The sequence below is a fragment of the Oryctolagus cuniculus genome, chromosome 4 (assembly GCF_964237555.1).
Source record: "Oryctolagus cuniculus chromosome 4, mOryCun1.1, whole genome shotgun sequence".
In the NCBI taxonomy this organism is placed as follows: Eukaryota; Metazoa; Chordata; class Mammalia; order Lagomorpha; family Leporidae; genus Oryctolagus; species Oryctolagus cuniculus.
Window position 1 is genome coordinate 17,138,477 of NC_091435.1, and position 21,071 is coordinate 17,159,547.

Genomic DNA, 21,071 nt, shown 5'->3' on the forward strand with positions numbered 1-21,071 from the left:
CATCTTGAGGAACTGTCCTGATGGCTTACAAGAAGAGTGAGACCACTGTGATACTCTGTGACTTAAATTCACACGATCTCTCTGAATTTCATAAATTTTCCTCTTCATTGTTGCTGTGCTGTCTGCTTACTTAATAATTGTTAAATCATTTTTGTTAACAAGTTTCAAATACCACTGGTCAACAATAATTCCTATTGGAAAACATAGATTGAATGCGGGTCAATGTGGATCTCTTGTATCTCACAGGTCTTTGTGAACTTAAAGCTAATTATCCCAAGGAACAAACCAATTTGGAATCATTTTTCTTTTTGCTAGCCATGGTGTCAGACACATCCTTTATGATCACTTTGGCTTGCATGATTTTTCCATATTGGATTCTTTCATTAATGCATGCATTAGACCAAGTTCAGTTGACATTTGGAATTTCAAAGTTCTTTATAATATTATTGAACTAAAAAAAATTATCCAGAACTCTAGATATCTACAGAAGCAGTAATGCTTTCATTTATTTATTCTTTTATTTGGACAATGGAAACAATAGACAAACATGAAAATTACCAGATGGTAGGAAAGACTATGAAGAATAGTTCCACAGATGACAGGGGTGCTATTTTAGCATGGGTGAACAAGAGAGGCCCAAGAAGGTGTTTCATTTAAAACAAGGTATGAATTAAAAGAAGACATTATGCTTGGATAGCTTATGGTATTGGGGTGGTGATGGTGAGTATCCCAGGTGAGGTGAATAGCTAGAGCAATGAGCCTTACTTTGGAAACAAGGGTAGAATATACTAGAACCACAAGTTTGATGTAGTTGTTGTCTAGTAAGTGAACTGAGGTACAGATAATGTAGGCCTTCCTACATGTAGAATAAGTACTATAGGATTTTTTTTTGCCCCTGAAGGATAGAAACATTAGAGAATGTTAAAAGATGATATGAACTAGTTTATGTTTAAGAAGGTTACTTTAGCTTCTGTAAGAAGTATAACCATACATTTTAGAGAAAGCAACAAAAAAATGTTAGACAGCTGGAGGAAGATTCAGGTGAAAAATAATAGTAATGAGTTGAATTACAGTGAAACTAGGGGGATGTGGTAAAGTGGAGGAGTTTGTGGTGTTTATTATTAGTATCCCATATCCTTGATTGTGAGACTAAAAGTATATTGTCAACATTGTAAAGGCATAGCATTTCTTAAAGGACTGTCATATGTTGTTCATATGTTCTGTTCTGGACGTTTTAGTCATAACTTGGCTAGACTTATTACATAATTTGGCTTTAGTGTGACTCTGTGTTCTCAAATATATTAGAAACATGCTACCCAAAGTTGTGAGGAAAGAAAAAATAAACATACAATGCTATTCTTAAGACCTCAGGTAAGTTACTCTATCATTTGAGCTGCATTTGGCAGTGAACAGCAGAAAACACTACAGCCAGTATTCATGAGAATTACTTGATTATTTTTACCTCTTAGTAAAGTCAGCAAACATTGTTTGCATTTTAAGTTCTTAAAAGATTAAAATATGGTGTGAATAATTATTTGTTTTAAAAACACATTTATTCAGCATCATGATCAGACTATAACATTTAGCAAACAGCATACAAAAAAAGAAAAAAGAAAGAAAAAACATTACAACCCCTTGTCAGGATGCTTTATACTTTCCATAGATGAAAACTAAAACAAACTGTTATACAATTAGTCACAAATACAGTCCTTGAAGTTTTTTCCCATATCCATGAGTATTGTCTAAAATGTGTCTTCTTTGTAGTAGCTACACCCTGCCACCACTGTACTTGGCCAAGTTCATAAATCTGTTGTAACACGTATCTTCCCTTTCACTCCTCTGGCTCTCCTCTGCTGTTAAGTTTTGTTTCCTGACAATTATTAAAACCTTTTGCCCCTATCATAGGTACTGCTGCTGGTAGAACTGCCATAGCATCTTGATTTCACATTTTGACAAAATATTGTCCTCTTCAACCATAGGAGCCAGAGTTTCTACCTCCAAAATTTTCTTCCTTCATGGGTCCAAAAATTGAAGATTGATTGTGTAATTGTCAAAATCATTGTAGCTTCCACGGCTTCCAAAGTTGCTTCCATCATTACCAAATCCATTGTAACCATTCCCATTGCCATCATAACCAGCACCACCTCAGGGGCCACCAAAGCCACCACAACTACTGACTTTTCCTCCATGACTGAAGTTGTCATTGCCACCAACACCATATCCATGACTACCACCAAAGTTTCCAGAACCACTTCGACCTCTTGAGGTGGGTGAAGCACTGGTCATCTCCTGCTTTGACAGGGCCTTCCTTGCTTCACAGTTGTACCATTCACAGTATGGTATTTCTGAATGACAATCTTATCCACAGAGTCATGGTTGTTAATGGTCACAAAAGCAAAACCCCTCTCCTTCCACTGCCACACCCAGTCATTACCTCAATCACTTCGATTTTCCCACACTGTTCAAAATAATCTCTGGTGGGCTTCCATATCTTCTTCAATGTCACCAACAAAGATCTTTTTCACAGTTTGATGTGCACCTCGTCTTGGAGGATCTTTTCGTAAGACAGCCCTTTTTTTTGCTCCACAAATCTTCCATCCACCTTATGTATTCTTTTTTTTTTATCTTTTATTTAATGAATATAAATTTCCAAAGTACGACTCATGTGTTACAATGGCTTCCCCCCCATACCGTCCCTCCCACCCACAACCCTCCCCTTTCCCACTCCCTCTCCCCTTTCATTCACATCAAGATTTATTTTCGATTATCTTAATATACAGAAGATCAGCTTAGTATACATTAAGTAAGGATTTCAACAGTTTGCTCCCACACAGAAACATAAAGTGAAAAATAATAGATGATTTTTTTTAAATGATGATGAAATCAGATCAGACCTATTGTCATGTTTAATCCCAGTGAGAGTCAAGTTGGGAATTGATAATTTCTTTTTTTTTTTTTTTTTTTTTACAGAAGATCAGTTTAGTGTACATTAAGTAAAGATTTCAATCGTTTGCACCCCCATAGAAACACAAAGTGAAATATACTGTTTGAGTACTCGTTATAGCATTAAGCCTCAGTGTACAGCACATTAAGGACAGAGATCCTACATGAGGAGTAAGTGCACAGTGACTCCTGCTGTTGACTTTACAAATTGACACTCCTGTTTATGGCATCAGTAATCTCCCCATGCACCAGTTATGAGTTTCCAAGGCTATGGAAGCCCCTTGAGTTCTCCGACTCTTGCATTCATAGATGCATCTACCTCCTCCATGGTGGCATAGGTGACAAATCTGAAGCCTTTGGGTCACTTGGAGTTCGGGTCTTTCATTACTGCAAAGTCCATGAGCACTTCCCATTGCTCAAAATGGCTCCTCAGACTCTCATCAATTGTGTCAAAGCTCAGCCCTCCAATGAAGAGCTTCTGCCATGGTTTGGGCTCTTTAGGAGACTCTAACTTAGATATTATGGTGTTGGGAAGAGAGAAGTTGATGATGTTTCCTTAACGGTGTCCACATGTAGAAAGAAGTAAGCCAAGAGAGAACATATCTTGTGAATCACTTTTAAAACAATGAAAAGCTTTGCCTTCTTGTAAAGAAATGTAGTGAAGCAACCTCAGAAATACAATGACTCAAATCAGATTCAAAGATCTTAGATCACATAAATGTGGTAATTTAATTTTCTACACAATGCTAAAAAAAATTAGGAGACAGGTGTAATATAGTATGTTGTGGACTGTTGAAATTTGACCATTTTGTCTTACAATTTTCACATTTTGATGTTTTTTCTTCCCATCCATTCTTTTTTACTTAAATTTCTATTTTTTATTTTAGTAAAATGCTGGCACACTAATGCACAGGAGACCTCATTTTCTATTTCCCTCTAATGACATTAGCCAAGAGCCTCTGGGGTGACTGATGTCAGAGAGACCCTAAGGAAAATGATGTGTTTTGAAAAAGCATAATGTGATCTTAATGATAGTGCTCTATGGAAGATATTATGTCAGTTTGGTAATTACACAGTACAGACAAAATGAAATCTATTGTGATAGGTATGAATTTCAATTGGGTTGAGATTGCAAGCTACAATGAAAAATTTTAGGTGATCATCTATTCAAGTGACAGTGGTTAGTAACTAAATAACACTGTCATATCAATTGTATACGTAAGACATGCATCTATGATACTTTGTACTTCATCAAATAACTCTATTTTTAGTAAAGTATTATCTAACTTCTCTACAGCATTAAATAAATCCAGCATAAGCTGCATTCTTTATTCATAGTTCCCATGAAATATTGGGAGACAGTCACTATTATCATGCAGTAGGTACTTACTAAGCAGTAAAAGGTTTTGCATTTGATAGTGGGCAAAAATGTCATGGGAGTGTACAACAAAGAATTTTGGTCAGCAAAATTTACACTTATTTTCAGACGAACACTGAAGTTTTATCCTTCAGAATTAAGCTTACTTATTTCATAGAAATAATAATTATGCAACTCTAAGTGAAGTCTACTCTCTTCTTGACAGCATTCTTGAAAATCTTGATTCCCTGCTTCTTCTCTCATCCAATCACTTTTGACATAATATTCATTTCTGATTTGCCTCCTACCACTGCATTCAGCTTTGAATGCTTTTCTGACTCTCCTCTGTTTCCTCACTTCTGAATGGAAATAACCTCCTAAGGTACTCTTCTATTCCTCTTCTCTAGCCTTTTCTCAACTTCCTCTTTCCCCAAACCCCCTTCATTCTCTGAGTAGCTTCAACCATCTCATGGATCCAACACACATTTCTATGCATACATCTTCCAAATTGGCAACTTCACCCCTTCCTTCTGAAAACCAGACTTCAGTTCCCAATTGTTGGCCAGACAGTACTCCCTGGCTGTCACACAGATGTCTGTCCCTCTAAATATGGCCTCAAGTGAACTCAATGCACAAAATTGCTCCTCCATATGTTGTCTACTTGTACTCCCCACTCCCCCATTTCTAAAATATGGAAACCGTAAAGTTTTGTGACTCCTTCTGTCTCAACCCCTATGTCCAATTTGTCACTAGAGACATCATGAATCCACCTTTGAAATGTCTCTTAATTCTTTCTTCTCCTTTCCATGACCATTTTTCCCTTGATAATTCTGCACCTTAAGATCTTTTGTCTGAACTCCCTGCCTCTTGTGTTTCAATCCATTCCCCGTATTCATCCATTTTAACACATCTTGACTTCTATTGTCTGAAGAATTATGTCTGAACTCTCTGATGTCTTTCACAGCCTTCTAACATAGATTTTTAGCAACATTCCCATGCTTACATAAGAAATACTTATTTCAAAATATGCCATGTATTTTATTTTTTTCCTTGTCATTTACACTTCATTATTTTACTTTCTTTATCATTTCATTTTTATTTATTTTATTATTTTTTTAACTTTTATTTAATGAATATAAATTTTTTTTGCTTCTTCTCAGGCTATGTGTTCTGCTTTAATTTTCCTTCCCACTTTCCTCAAATTTTTACACCTTTGAGCCATGGCATTTTTGCTCTCTTGGCCTGGGTAATTTACTTAATGCTTAGTAGAACAAACTCCTTCTCATGATTCTAGATAAGATATCATCACTTCAGAGAGGCTTTCCAGACTAAGACTCCAAAGGAGATTCTTTAGTAATATTCTAGCATAGTTATTTACTTCTGACTACTAATTATTCCAAAAAATTTATAACCAGCACCATATTGAATGGGGGAAAAGCTGAAAGCATTTCCAGAACCAGAAAGGATGCCTACTTTCACCATTGCTATTCAATATAGTTCTAGAAGTTTTAGCCAGAACCATTAGGCAAGAAAAAGAAATCAAATGGTTACGAATTAGAAAGGAGGAAATCAAATTATCTCTGTTTGCAGATGACATGATCCTCTACACAGGGAATGAAAGGATTCCAGTGAAAGACTGTTGGAACTCATTAAGAGAATTTAGTAAAGTTACAGGCTATAAAATCAACACACAAAAATCAATAGTCTCTGCATACAAAAAAAATGTCATGGCTGAGAAAGAACTCATTAGACTAGTACCATTCACAGTAGCTACAAAAAATTTAAGTACTTTGGAACAAATTTAACCAAGGATGCGAAAGACTGCAAACAAGAAAGAAATATAAGACACAAAAATGGAAAAAATCTTCCATGTTTATGGATTAAAAGAATTTACATCATCAAAAGGTCCCCAAAATGGGAAGTGAACCAGCAGATGGAACATGTCTCTTGCTTTCTGTGTTTCTCCCACTTTCTCTCTGTAACTCTTTCAAATAAATAAATAAATATTTTAAAAAAGAAACAAAGCCAGAGGCATCACAATACCAGATTTCAAGACATATTATAGGGCAGTTGTAAACAACAGAGCCTGGTACTGGCACAAAAATAGATATGTAGACCATGGTACAGAATAGATAACCGAGACATTAAGCCATGTGTCTACAACCAACTAATCTTTGTAAAACAGCCTAAAGTAAATCCCTGAAAAAAAGGCAGTCTCTTTAACAAATGGTGCTGGGAAATTTAAATCTATGCATGCAGAACTGTGAAACTAGAACTCTACCTTACATCTTATAAAAAAATCAACTAAAATGGATCATCAAATTACTAGAAGAGAACATCAGAAAAACGCTGCAATGTATTGACACAGGCAAAGACTTCTTGGAAAAGATCCCAGAAGCATAGGCAATCAAAGCCAAAATAGGCAAATGAGTTTACATCAAACTAAGAAGCTTCTGCAGTGCAAAAGAAGCACTCAATAAGGTGGAGAGGCAACTGACAGAATGGGAGACAATATTTGCAAAGTATGCAACTGATAAAGGATTAATATCCAGGATATAGAAAGAACTCAAGCAACTCAATAACAAAAAAACAAACAGTGCAATTAAGAAATGGACAAAGGATATGAATAGCCATTTTTCAAAGAATGAATGCTCAGGATACCAGCCATCAGGGAAATGCAAATGAAAACCACAATGGGTCTCACCTTATCCTACTTAGAATGGCTATCATCCAAAAGTGAAGAAAAATAATACATGCTGGTCAGGTTGTGGGGAAAAAGATACTCTAAAACAAACGTTGGTGGCAATGTAAATTAGTACAACCATTACAGAAGACAGTATGGAGATTCCTCAGAAATCTGAAAATAGATCTAATATATGATCCAGCCATCCCATTCCTGGGACTTCGCCTAAAGGAAATGAAATCAGCATATGAAAAAGTTGCTTGTACCTTCATGTTTATTGTAGTTCAATTCACAATAGATAAGCTACTGATGACTAGATAAGGAAAATGTGGTATATTACTCATCTAGGAAAAAGAGGAAAATCCTGTCTTTGGCCATGAAATGGATGCAACTGAAAACCATTATGCTTAGTGAAATAACCCAGTCTCAAAAATATAAATATATGTTTTCTCTGATATGTGGTCATTAATATAGAATACCAAAATATATAGGAATGAAATGGACATATCGGGATATGTTTGTCATTTTTAGCTCTTATACTCCTGATGAACTATGGTCTTCCAACTTCTTATTTTTTAAATATTATGCTTCATGGTGAATTAAGCCTATGATTATAGAGTGGATTACAATTGTCTTTGCAAAAATTAATAAAAAAGGGCTGGCGCCATGGCTCAATAGGCTAATCCTCCGCCTTGTGGCGCCGGCACACCAGGTTCTTGTCCCGGTTGGGGCACCAGATGCTGTCCCGGTTGCCCCTCTTCCAGGCCAGCTCTCTGCTATGGCCCGGGAGTGCAGTTGAGGATGGCCCAAGTGCTTGGGCCCTGCACCCTCATGGGAGACCAGGAGAAGCACTTGGCTCCTGGCTTCGGATCAGTGCGTTGCGCCGGCCGCAGCGCGCTGGCTGCGGCGGCCATTGGAGGGTGAACCAACGGCAAAAGGAAAACCTTTCTCTCTCTCTCTCTCTCTCTCACTGTCCACTCTGCCTGTTCTCTTTATGTTAATAAAAATAGATGGGAAAATTTTATTTATGTATTGGTTTATTTCTGCTTCCTCAATAAGAATAGAGCTTATTTTTAGAAAGCATTTTGTCTTGTAATTGCCCTCTAATTCCAAAATACTACATATTACAGTATATGCTCAATAATATTGTTGAATGAATCTATGAATGAAAATCTTGTTCACTGAAGCGATGTATTTTGGCTCTTTGGTATATCACGTGACTGCTTTTGAATCTCAGATAAGAATGCCCTTTGTGTCTTTAGTCCCTCCTTCTAGATGTGTTCAGTTTTTATGAAAATGATGTTCTCATTTCAAACTTCTCTTTTTTTAATTTAGTTAAGTCATGATTTTAAAGAGAGAGGAGAAAAGCAAAGAAAATTGTTGATATTATCTTGAACACAGAGCCAGATTTAATCCAGCTAATTGTTGTCTGGCTCTCCTGGTGTATCACTGTGAGGAAAAGTTCCTGTAGTATTTTACAGAACTCTCTGAATTGAGACACAAGAGACTCAAGTTTTATTCTCTAGGCTGCCACTTTCTGTACATAATCATGGTGAGGCAATTCTTTAACCTCTGTGGACCTCAGACTCACAATTCACAAGATCAAGGTTGCAGTAACTGATCTCAAAATTCTCTTCCATATTTAGAGTTCTTTGCTTCTTTGGCTCATTAACCTAACTCAATCATTCAATGCTTATTAACTTTCTTCCCAAAGAGGCACCATATTAGATGGTAGAGATGCGATCAGCAGTGGACAAGGCAGACTTGAGCCCACAAGGATCTTACAGACTAATAGCAGGGATAGAGATTTTAAAATAACACAACTCTTTTCCTGGGATGAAACAGGTACTTCCACAGGAATCAAACACTCTAAATTTCACATATTTTTTCCAGAAATCAGCTTATGGCATAGCTAGTAACTTTCAGGACTTTCATTAGAAAGTGAGTCAAAGTTTTATTTCAAAAAAACTATTTACACACAGGAGGTTTGTTTGGGCAACCAGCATGATAGCAATGTTTAACAATGGAATGGATTATTTTTAAGGTGTTTTAATTTTTCAAGTTCCTAATTTCTTGTTCTTGCATTTTAGACCGGGAGTAGAGTGGGTAGGAGAGACAGTGAAGAGGTGAAATTATAAAACACCATTAGACTACTTCAGCTCCTGCTGAAACATTTGGCCCTGATGATTTACATTTTACTCTGGCTATTAAGCCCTCAGTCTCATGTAGAGTAAATCCTGTGTTCAGTGATATTCAAGAATCATAGGGTATGTGGTTTCTATTCACTCCAACTGAGAACTGAGCAGGGTGGACTTCCAAAACCTTCATCCTTCACTCATGGGGAATTCTTACAGGCAATGGATACTTCCAGCTTTTGTTTCCTTTGCTATAACACTAAAACAAAGTGAACCACAGCAGGTAGAGGTTGGGTAGAATTTGTGGCTTTCCCCTTCAGAACTCTACTAATGCTGCTTTCTCTAATACCTTTAAAACCTGGGTTAGCCTGTATTCTGAATCCTGAATATGTTTTATACTCTCTGCCAACTCCCCTTGGTGGCCACATGTCATGGAAGGTTATATTTTTTAAAAGATGATTATTTCAATATCTCTTACTGCTGATGTTCTCCTTCAGTGTGAATTCTCCATTCTACTCCTTCAAGAAGTAGACTATATTGCTCCTTATGTTTCTGGCCTATATGAGTTGCTCAACCACCAGAGTGAATTAGAAGGGATGTTCTGGTACTTTGAGAAAATTTATGAGAAATCTTGTAGCTCTTGTCTTGAATATTTGCCCTTGTAGCAGCCCTTAGGCTTATCATGCCCAAAGCAATGCTGTGAGACACCCAAGCTACATGGAAAGGCTACATGTAAGTTCAGTGTTTGACAGCCCTAGCTGGATTCCAATATGCTACTCAGCATCAATTCTTAGCCATGTGAGTGAATCATTTTGCACACCTAATCCACGAACTTTCAGAGATCTCTACATCCAGCTGCTACCTGACTGATTCTATTTGAGAAATACCAAATAAAACCATTCACCTGAACCCAGTCAACAGTACAAGGACCACGACAATAACATTGCTATGTTGTGCCACTCAGTTCTGTAGTAGTTAATAGAAAACCAGAATACTTCCAAAACTTACGAGTCTCTTGGGTCAAGTCTTTGGAGGAAGAGAGAAGTACCACACCCTCTTAACCCCCATCCACCGGAGACAACAAGAAAGAGGCAGCTGCTTCCTCATATCCTCTTCTCCCTGTTTACAATATTCTGTGTAATGGGGATAGGGCACAATGTCCCTCAGGAGAGGCTTACAAAGCTTCTTGTTTTTGGATACCTCCAGATTTCCCCACAATGAGGAAGACTGACAGTGTTCTTCATGGTCATCCTTATGGTACCCATATTATAATGATGACATACATACAGCAAACCATTATGCATGCTGAATGTTATTTCTTGAGATAGAGATATTTTATCAAAATGTTCTTCAGAGCCATATTTTGATTCTTAATCATCCTTTACTTCAGTGATTGTCAACTTTAATCTGTTGGAATCAGACATGCTGAATCTCAGCTTTATCCTTTGGAGATTAAACATATCCAACATCACAGTCCCTCTAGGCTTCTGTAATACATCTTCGACTGGGCAGACAAAAACAACAGAAATTTATTTCTTATAGTCCAGGAGGTGGGAAGTCCAAGCTGAAGGCCCTGGCATATGTGATGTATGGAGAAAACCCGTTTCCTGGTGCAGAGCTGAGATCTTCTTTCTGTGACTTCACATGGTGGAAGGGACACACAAACTCCCTTAGGTCACTTGTATGAGGACACTAATCCCGATCCCAGGGGTTTTCCCTCCTGATCTAATCCCCTTCAAAAGGCCAGACTTCCTAATAGCAACAATTGGTGATTATGTTTCAACATGCGAGTTTTGAGAGGAAACAAACATTCAGATTACAGCAGTGGGGCCCAGGAATTTCTTTTGGGAAAAAAAATTGCCTGGATGATTTTATACACAAACTCAAGGGATCACACCGTGAAAAATTCTGACTTCTTTGGACTCTTTTCTGTGTTTCTCAATCTTTAAACATTTTAAACTGTCCCTGAAATTTTTGTTATTCTTACCCTATATTAGGCATGTCATTACTGATCATGATCTTGGGCAAAAATTGACAATGAGATGAATGAATTAAAACATATTTAGAAGTGAAGGCATTCATTAGAAATTGTAGGCTGACTGAGTTGGATCGAAATCATTGAATGCTAAGAAAAGTCTTATCTGAAGCCATCCCTAAACTAGCTTCTTGGTGTAGGTTTGGGGTGCATGTGCAATTGTTTCTTCTTATTTGTTGTCACTTTGTCTGTATTTTTAGTTATCAGTTTACCATGGTCTGAAAATATTAATGGAAGGTTCTAGAAATAAACCATAACTTTTAAATTGAGGTTAGAGTAGCATCACAAAATATAGTGTGATCTGCTCTTCCATCTTGGGACATGAATTATCCCTTTGTCCAGCATTTTTGTACTGCCTTAGTTACCTGCCTTGTAATGAGAAATAGATAAATAGATATAGGGAGAATTTACACAACTTTCATTATAGTATATTATGATACTTGTTCTGTTTACTATTATTCTTGCTTTTATTCTCTTATTGCCTAATTGATAAATAGAAAAAACAGTATGTGGAAGGTTTGATATGATCCTCATTTTCAAGTATCCTCTGGTGGTTTTGAAGTGTGTCCCCATGGATAAGAGGGAACTTCTGAGAGCAGTAAAATGGCAGAGCACAGTAGTGTAACAGAGATCTAGCAGAAAAGTTTACTCTTTGTATCCCAGGCTCTTCCAAAAAACAGGTAGATAAGTTGCTTGGCCCAAACCCACACTCTGCGGGTTTCCAGAATGGGAAGAAGAGGAGCAGGAGATGAGATGACTCAACAGTGTCCTTGGTAAGACGCCCCCATCCTGAGGGCAGGCACAGGCAATTTCATTCCTGTAACTCACCAAGGAGCCTTCAGATTTGTGGTTTTCCTTCCTGAAGCCAAGTATCCATGGCCCAGGGCACTGACCTCAACCAGGAGAGGCTTTGTAATCCAATGCCAATCTCTCATTGCATTAGTGAAAATATGGAGTGAAGCAGTATTTGTGCCTGAGGACCCAAAAATTAGATTTCTCATATTTTACATTGCCTGGTCATCATAACCATCAGAAGAAATTAGTGAATCACTATGAAATAATTATTAAAATGAGAAATTGATTCACTTAAATATTCATAGGCTTTAACTTTCGGTGAAAGAATTAAGATCCTATGAGTTGTTTAGTTGTTTAGTTGGAGTTCGTAGGGTGTTCAAACTTGGTTATGTTTTAGAGGTTATCTCCCTTGCCCTAGTAGCTTTACAAGATCCAAGGAGCTTTCCCGATATGGCGACTGGGGTAAAGATTCTCTGGTGTAAATTACGTGACTGTCTTTCCTGAGATGCTCATTGTGTAGGGCTGCTGTTTCATCAGAGGTGGGCAGTTAAGTGTTCTGGATAAGAAGACATATAAGTGGTCAAGCTGCAAGCCTTAGACAGCCCATTCTCAAAGTCCCTGCTGTCCTTTAGTACAGAGGCAGGGGTCACAATTCCCATTCCGTGGAGAACCTGAGATGGTTGCTTTCACACCAAAACATCACCTTCCCTTGCTCATCCTGCCTTATTCTACTGAGTACAAAAACTGTGCCCTCTCCTGCAGTTGTGGCATGAGAAGATCAACTTTTAAAAAATCACGGTGCAGGCATCTTCTATCTGGCATAACAGTGTGGGAAGGAAAAGGAGTCTTTTTTTTTAAAATTCCTTTGTAAATCTATACCAGTAAAAACAAAACAATGCAAAATGCAAAAGCAAAACAAAAAAGGAAAAAATAAAATGAGAATCTATTTAGTTTTTTTATAGTACATTCTATTACAAGTAATTTTTAAATTAAAATGTCTAATGTCTAATATTTAGTCTGATATTAAAATATTCACATATTTGTCTAATATTTAATTTATAAAAATATAAATTAAAATGTCTAATATTTGTAATATTCTATTATCAACACCCTGAGAGTATCAAAGAAATGGAGATCTATTCTTCCTGGCTTTGTTTAGAATATCATACACACGTGGCACTGTGCGTGCTGTTGAGAGCAGGCACAGTCTCCAACAGATGACAGCAGTGTCAGGCAGAAGCAGTAATTAGAAATGGACCCAGGACAAAGTATGGGGAGGGCTGCTAGTATAAAGCATATTATTTAAACCAGGAGAGAATTGCTGCAAGAGAAAAAGAAATGACTGATGGATGCCATGTCCTAGCTGATATGATTTGTTTTAGATCTCAAATAGAGACTCCCAGGATTATCTGGTGGTAGTGGAGCTGGTAGTGAGATAATATTTTTCAGGTAGCTAGATTTCTGCAAAACTAGGGATTTCCAACACGAATTCTATTTAGAATGGAAATGTTTCCATTGGCTTGTGGTTAACTCTTGACCCCACTTTAACCCCACTGCAATTACTCCCAGGATCTACACATTGATTCACACATCCTGAAACTCAGTGAATCATGTAAACAATTTTCTTGTTGGCTATCTGAAAAATTTAGAAATAAGCATTTTTATTCTCTGCCCTCACACGAGGATGCCAACACTCTTGAAGGACACTTAAATGGTCGCCTCTCCTTCTGAGCCATGTCTTGAGTCACAATCTTGGATCTCCATTGTGTGTCCATCTCTTTCCAGGCCACTGGTTAGTACAGAAAATCATTAGAAATGCTTCATGTTTGTTTCTTCTGCTCTGAATTTTCTAGTTCCTGCTCTGAGTTGTGGAATTTACAAATAATTTAGTATCTCCTCCCCATCTGCACACACTCCATTATTTATGTTTGTCTATCTTTTCATTTATTTAAATATTTATTATGTGCCACAGACTATGGATTTCTTCTAGAATGTGTTCCTCTTCTAAATTTCAATGCAGTTTCCCTAGACCTATGCCTGCTGATAGGTCCTTGCATCCAGGACAAAACTTAGCCTTATTTTCTCTTCTCTACCATAGTTCATCTCAGAAACCTGCTGGTTTACTAATACTTTCTCTTGATTCAGTCTGGCTTTGTCCCTAGCATAACTTTGAAGTTGGCTCTCACAGCTGGGACAAGTTTTGACAGATTTTAACAACTGGAATTCTGAGTCCAATAAATAATACACAAAACAGCTTTTCTTAATCAGGGTTCGTTGTCTGAACCACCAAATACAGAACATGATTGCAACAACTGTTTTCTCAATTCTTATAACAATAGAGGTTGGAAACAAGACATTAAAATCATGTCTACCAGTCATATAAATGATATTTGGTTTGATATAATTCACTGTTACTTATAAGACATTTTAGTTATAAAAATTTCACCTTAGGTTTCACCTCTTCCATGAAGACTTCCTTGACTTTTTCAGACTTTACTTCTCCATAGTATGTTATTTTCCATCTTTATTCTTTATTTTGTAATTTGATCAATTACTATTTCCTATTATTGTCTGTTTTCAAGTATGCCTTGTCTCTTGAACTGAAGTAGTATCAATTCATGGAAGGTAATGCCATTGCCCAACACTAAGACTGGTAGTGTTGAATTAAAATGTGCTGTATTGAATTGATCTGCATTCTTTACTTTCCTGATGCATGCCTTGGTTCTTGTGTAAGGCCTGCCTTTTTGGAAGTCTGTTGTTAAGATAATTGGAGCAACAATTACTTTGAGCCCTCAAATATTTGATTTATGCCTTGTTTTTGGCCTAACTAGATGCCATGGTTTGAACAAGATACGATTCTTGAACTCATTCTGGGCTTTAAACCCCAAAGCCATGGATGATGCTACTAAGGGGGTAGAAACTTTATCCAAGTATGATAGTTAGGAGGTGGACATAGTGGGAAGTCGCAGATCTTTTGGGGCAGTTCCTGAGAAGACAATTCTCACAAGATGGTTGGTTATACAATACAGCCACGGGTTCTCCGTTTCTTGATTTGCTACATGACCCTTCCCATGCACTGGCTCTGCCACTGCCAGTTGCTGCCAAACCAATGGGGTCACTAAATTTTCAAATCCAGAACTGTGAGCCAAAATAAACGTCTTCCCTTCATAAGTTGTCTCAGGTATTCCCCTGTAGTAATGAAAGGCAAACTCCTCTTTACCTGTCATGAGCCAATCTGTCATGAAATGCTGCCATTTTGCTCTTCATTGCTTCTTTTTTTTTTCTTTTTTAAAAATTTCTTTATTTATTTGAAAGTCAGAGTTACAGAGGGTGAGGGGAGTGCCTGCCTATCTGCTGATTCATTTCCTAGTTGGCTGCAACAGCCAGAGCTGAGCCAGGATGAAGCCAGGGGCCAGGAGCTTCATCCTGGTCTCTCACATGAACACAGGAGCCTAAGCACTTGAACCATCTTCTGCTGCTTTTCCCAGGTCATGAGCAGGGAGCTGTAGTGGAGTAGTCAGGAGAAGAAACAGCACCCATCTACGATGTTGGCATTGTAGGCAGCGGCTTTACTTTTCTGTATGACAATGCTGGCCCTGACCGTTTCTTAAATTGGTTTCTTCCCCATTTGTGTCACTCTTTCAGGTCAGACTTGTTAACTCTTGTTTAGGCTACCATAATATTTCTTAACTGATTTTCTTACCTTTGGTTTTATTTCTCTGTAATAAAATCTTGTAGTTTCTCCCATTAAGAATGAGCCCATTTCTCTGCACTGCACTTCCCTTGAATCTAAGCTGGCCTTGTGACTAGCTCTGACTAATGGAATATGGTGATGATGGAATATTCTACATTGTGAGTTCAGAACTCAAGGGGTCTGGGAGCTAGCACTCCTGCTGCTATCCAACTCCTCAGCTGCCTTCAGATCCTTAAGAAATCAGGTAGAATCAATTGAGCTGACCTGACCAGAAGAATCATTCTCATTTTTACAAATTGAATCATCACTCTTTCAAACTTCTAGGTTTTGGATTTTTTTTTTTTTTTGGTAAGCAGAACAAACTAATTACTAATTGATATACCTCTGAGATAAAGAAAACCAAATTGGACAGCTTATTTTGCTTAGAATTCTAAAATTCTTTCCATCAACTGCTGTAAACAAGGCTCCTAAGATCTGGTTCTACTTGACTTCTCGATTGTTATTTCTCTTCAAAGTCTGTGTTATGGTTTTTTGCTTGGCAGTATGGAAACAATCATAATTCTCCCTGTGCGCTGTATGCTTCCTTCCCTTCCCGCTGTTCTTCCTCCAACTCCTTTCCACATAACTACCTGGTCACAGATTAGACCCCACCTCCTCCAGGGTGCCTGATGTGTTAGATGTCTCTCCTGTGTTCTCATGATACTTTTCTCTTTTCCTGATCACTGCATTTAAAGACTTTCTTTTCAATTATTTGTGCTCCCTTGCTAAGTAGATCAATCTTTCTGAGACAGGTTTGCATCTTAATCTTATATTTCTTCCTGCTTAATAAATGCCCTATATATGTTTCAGGAATGAAAAAATGAATAAAATGTGGCATAAAATGGATAAGTTTGCAGTTGCTCTTCACTTTCTAAAGATCAATAATAGCCATTCTATTCATTTCTGTCTATGAATTCTATTTTTCCCTTGTTTAAGGAAATAATTCCTAATTAATATAAGCTTTATTGATATAAATCAAATTAAAAGTAGGAACACAGAATTTTTTTCATACAATAATTATAAACTGTCATGTTTATATTAAAATACTTCAATATTAAAGGCAGTGATAAAACTGATGTCTTTCCTTTTCACAATTCTGAACTTGTGATTGTCGAATTTACTTAACTTGACTCCTTGGACAAATTCTACCACCAGTTTTGAAGTACACTCTTGCCTATCCGTACAAACCCACTCAGCAGAGGGACTCCTCAGTTTTATAAATACATGAACTCTGAATGACTCAAAGTCTTGCTTACTTCAGAACAAGGAGCAAGCGATCTGTGTGGATGAGAGGACATCTGTGGCAGTCAGATGAAAAACGTCATCTTTGTGATCATGTCATTTTCAGGTCTCTTGAAGCAGCACAATAAGCTTCATTTTGAAAAAAAAAAGTTGTTTAGTACTAAGGCAATTGACTTCTTATTCTTTTTCTTTTGTTCAAAAGTGTTTTCTTTCTTTTTCAACTTAGTATTTTACTTGTTACTTCTGAAATAACATGTTTTTAATTTATGTTAGTCAAAGGCTTAATTCTCCACTAAATAAAGAATCATATGAATAAAAGTATAATGAGCTAGTTCAGCAAGAGTATAGGCAAGGGTTATAAACAATAATCATATGAAATATGTTCACTTTCACACGTATACACTAAATTTTAAAATTAGCCATTAAAAATGAAATTCTTTCATTCACATCAAAGTGATTGCAACCAGAGGGCATCAAGTTGAATGAAATAAGCTGGATACTGAAAGACAAATACTGCATGATCTCCCTTATGTGTGGGAGCTAAAATTAAGAAGAAATTTAAAAAAAAAGGAAATGCCTGTTTGTATTGCCAATATTGTGTTTTATAAAACTTTGTTTTATATATTTCTCAAAAAACTTAAGAATTATATACTACTAAAATTTTAATGATATGTGTTTTTTAAAAATGATTATTTATTTATTGGAGAGGTAGAGTTACAGACAGAGAGGGAGAGACAGAGACAGACACACACACACACACACACAGAGAGAGAGAGAGAGAGAGAGAGAGAGATCTTCTATCTACTTCCATGTGGGTTCATTCCCCAAATGGCAGCAAAGGCTGGAACTAGGCCTATCTGAAGCCAGGATCCAGGAGCCTCCTCTGGGTCTCCCACATAGGTAAAGGGGCCCAAGCACTTGATCCGTCTTCCACTGCTTTCCGAGGCCATCAGCAGGGAGGGGGATTGGAATAGGAGTAGCTGGGACACGAACTGTTGCCCATATGGGATGCCAGTACCATTGGCTGAGGCTTAGCCTACCATACCAAAGTGCTGGCCCCAACTGAATATTTTAAACTTTCCTGTATATGAGTGAAGTTGCTTCTATTAAGGAAAAAAAAATGCACATCAAATCTGTTAAACCCGGTGAATCTCTGTGTGATAAAAATCAGACATGTGATAATCTATGCACATATCAATAGGAATGAAGGTTGGAGAGAAGAGAATCCAAAGAAAACAGGAGAAATTAAAATTGCCCCAAATCAATATCCTAATATGGAAAGAAATAATAGAATAAACATATAACACATGTACTCACTTTGCCCACAAAATTATGACAAGACTGAGTCAGTCTATATACAGAAAGAGATATGAATATTTTGCTTGGAAATCCAAAGTGAAAATAAAGAGAGGAAATGACTTAGCAGGAGATTTGTACGTGAGCACTCTAACATACTCCCAGCATAGCAACGCAATCTCCATTCTCTGCAGGTGGCACTGGCTTGATTTTAAGAAATTATTAAAAAATCATGCCATCATATTTTTATAGTTGTTTGGGGTTTCCAATTTATCTGTGTGGCTTCTACCATGTGGTTTTTCAGAAAAATTTTCCACTTGTAATTTTGGTGATACAGTTTTAAAAAATGAGTATAAGTAATATCGTAATAGGGGTTTGGGTATAATTGACAGTCATACCCTTTCCCTTGATTACAAGTAGGGTTGTGTTTGTCCAGACAGATCATCACAACTCAGAAATGAAGAAGGTATAGTGGGAATGGGCAGCAAAGTGCTTACACTATGGATCAAATAAAATCATTTTCCAGATTTCAATAGAGGCTTAACTTGGGAGAAAAAAAAATGTGTAGTCCTGTTTTTGATTGTTTTGTTTTTTGTTTTTGTTTTTGAACTTGGACAGGTCAGACCTGGCAAGTAACATGGGTGTGGTGGGAGGGTGGAGGTTGGTGATAAGAGGATTGGCCACTTGCCATGTGCAGAGAGGTTCAGTTTGTGAAACAAGCAAAAATAAGAGCATAATTTGATGGCTTAAAGGAAAACAAAGTTTGATGCTGTTTCATAGAAAGTGTCATGATGTCTCTTTCTGTCCATCAAAGCTCATTTTACATTCCAATAACCATAAAAACGTTGCTGGTTCTGTAAAAGAGAGCAAAGTAGAGAATCACGGGTGGGCATGTGTAGCAAGTTCTCACATGTGACCTGTAGCTAAGAATAGTGTCTGGCTTTGAGCAAGCACAGCAAAAAGTACTTCTTGTAGCAAATGGTAAAAAGGTAAGCGTTGAGCCATTGCTGGTTGAGTTCCTTGGAGACAGAATCTCATTCTATTGAAGATAGTATATTAAAAAGATCACTTTATTAATCAAAAGAAACCAGTAACGGAACACAACCAATGTAGACAAGTGCGAAGAATAATGTGGAGAAAGGTCTGTAGCAGTTTCTGTAGTAGAACTAGCCCTTTAGCAAAACAATGCAACATTGATGATCTAGGCTGCACCGTCCAGTATGGTAGACTCTAAACACATGTAGATGTTTGTTCAATTTTTAGAAAGATTTATTTGAAAGGCAGAGTGACAGAGAGAGAGGGGGATAAACTGAGAGAAAGAGAGATGTACCATCTACTTGTTCACTCTCCAAATAGTCACAATAACTGGAGCTGGGCAAGGCTGAAGCCAGGAGACCAGAACTATATCTGGGTTTTCCACATGGGAGGCAAGGGAACAAGCACTTTGCCCATCATCTGCTGCCTTCCCAGGAACATTATCAGGGAACTGCATCAGTAGCAGGACAGGTGGAACTCGAACTGGTGCTCCAATATGGAATGACACCGTGGCAAGTGGCAGCTTAACTGTACCACAATGTCAGCTCCACAGGTAGCCATGTAATTTAAGTTCAGTAATAGTAGATAAAAATAAAAACATTCTGTTTTTCAGGTACTTTCACCATGATTCAGAGGCTCAGTTGCCTTAATTGCCACATATGTCCAGTATCACGTTGTGCATCACAGAGTCATCAGTTCTATTGGATAGAACCAGAAGCCTGGGATTGAACCCTGGGTCTACAACTTGGTAATGACATGGCCTTTGATTGCCATTATGTAACATGGGCACAGGTGAATGTATCTGCCTCCAAGAGTTATGAAGATTAAATAAATGAATTTTTATATTAAGTATATAGAATAATGCTTGATACACAGTGGTGATATATCAATAGATTTTAAAGAAATGGGTACCTACCGCCTATAATCTGTACTTTGCATACCTTTATGCTCACTTCAGTTTCTTTTTTAAGCTTTAGTTCAGGATCTATCCTCTGAATAATAGCAATATTAGTACCAGTTAGATAGAGACTCCCTCCTTGGAGAACCGCTCATTCTCTAGTACCCCTCATCCTCCAAGTTTCTAACTTCTAATAATTTCAACATTATTCTTCTCTTCCAATCCTAAGGGCAGTAGCTACTATCCTGCAAATACATTCTTAATGCCTTAGCATTCCTTCCTTAGCTCTATAGATTTTCAAGATCTGGACTTAAAAAATTCTTTATAATAAATTTCCAGTTTCTTTTTAAAATTTTTATTAACATAAAGAGAACAGATTTAATGTATTTCATTGGTACAATTCTAAGAAGATAGCCGTGCTCCCCTCTCTCCCTCTCTCCCTCCCTCAAGCTCCCTCCTTCCTTCTTTCATGCTTTTTTCTTCTTTTTTTTAAAATAAAGATTTTATTTATTTATTTGAGGGGCAGAGTTACAGACAGAGAGAGGGAGATCCAGAGAGAAAGGTCTTCCATCCATGGGTTTACTCCCCAAATGGCCATACAGTTGGAGCTGGGCTGATCTGAAGCTGGGAGCCAGGAGCTTCTTCCCGGTCTCCCCGACATGTGCAGGGGTCCGAGCACTTGGCCCATCTTCCACTGCTTTCTCATGCCTTAAGCAGAGAACTGGATTGGAATAGGAGCACTAGGGAAGCAAACTGGTGACCTACGAGATCCCGGCACAGCAGGTGGAGGATTAACCAACTATGTCACAACACCGGCCCCTCTGTTTTTTTTTTTTTTTCATAATTTTTGCAAAATCATAATTTCAGTTTACTCTATAATCATAGGGTTAATATACCACTAACCATAATATTCAACAAA

The 21,071-nt window shown here is 37.5% G+C and overlaps 1 long non-coding RNA gene and 1 pseudogene across 1 annotated transcript in view; one reads left to right on the plus strand and one right to left on the minus strand.

Annotated features, from left to right (window-relative positions):
• Positions 1-21,071, plus strand: part of LOC127494004 (uncharacterized) — a 106,591-nt gene that overhangs the window by 74,383 nt on the left and 11,137 nt on the right. Inside the window, exon 2 of the long non-coding RNA XR_011387753.1 lies at positions 19,868-20,002. This is a non-coding gene — a long non-coding RNA (uncharacterized lncRNA). The remainder of the gene's footprint in view (positions 1-19,867; positions 20,003-21,071) is intronic.
• LOC127494006 (heterogeneous nuclear ribonucleoprotein A1-like) lies at positions 549-15,739 on the minus strand (annotated as a pseudogene).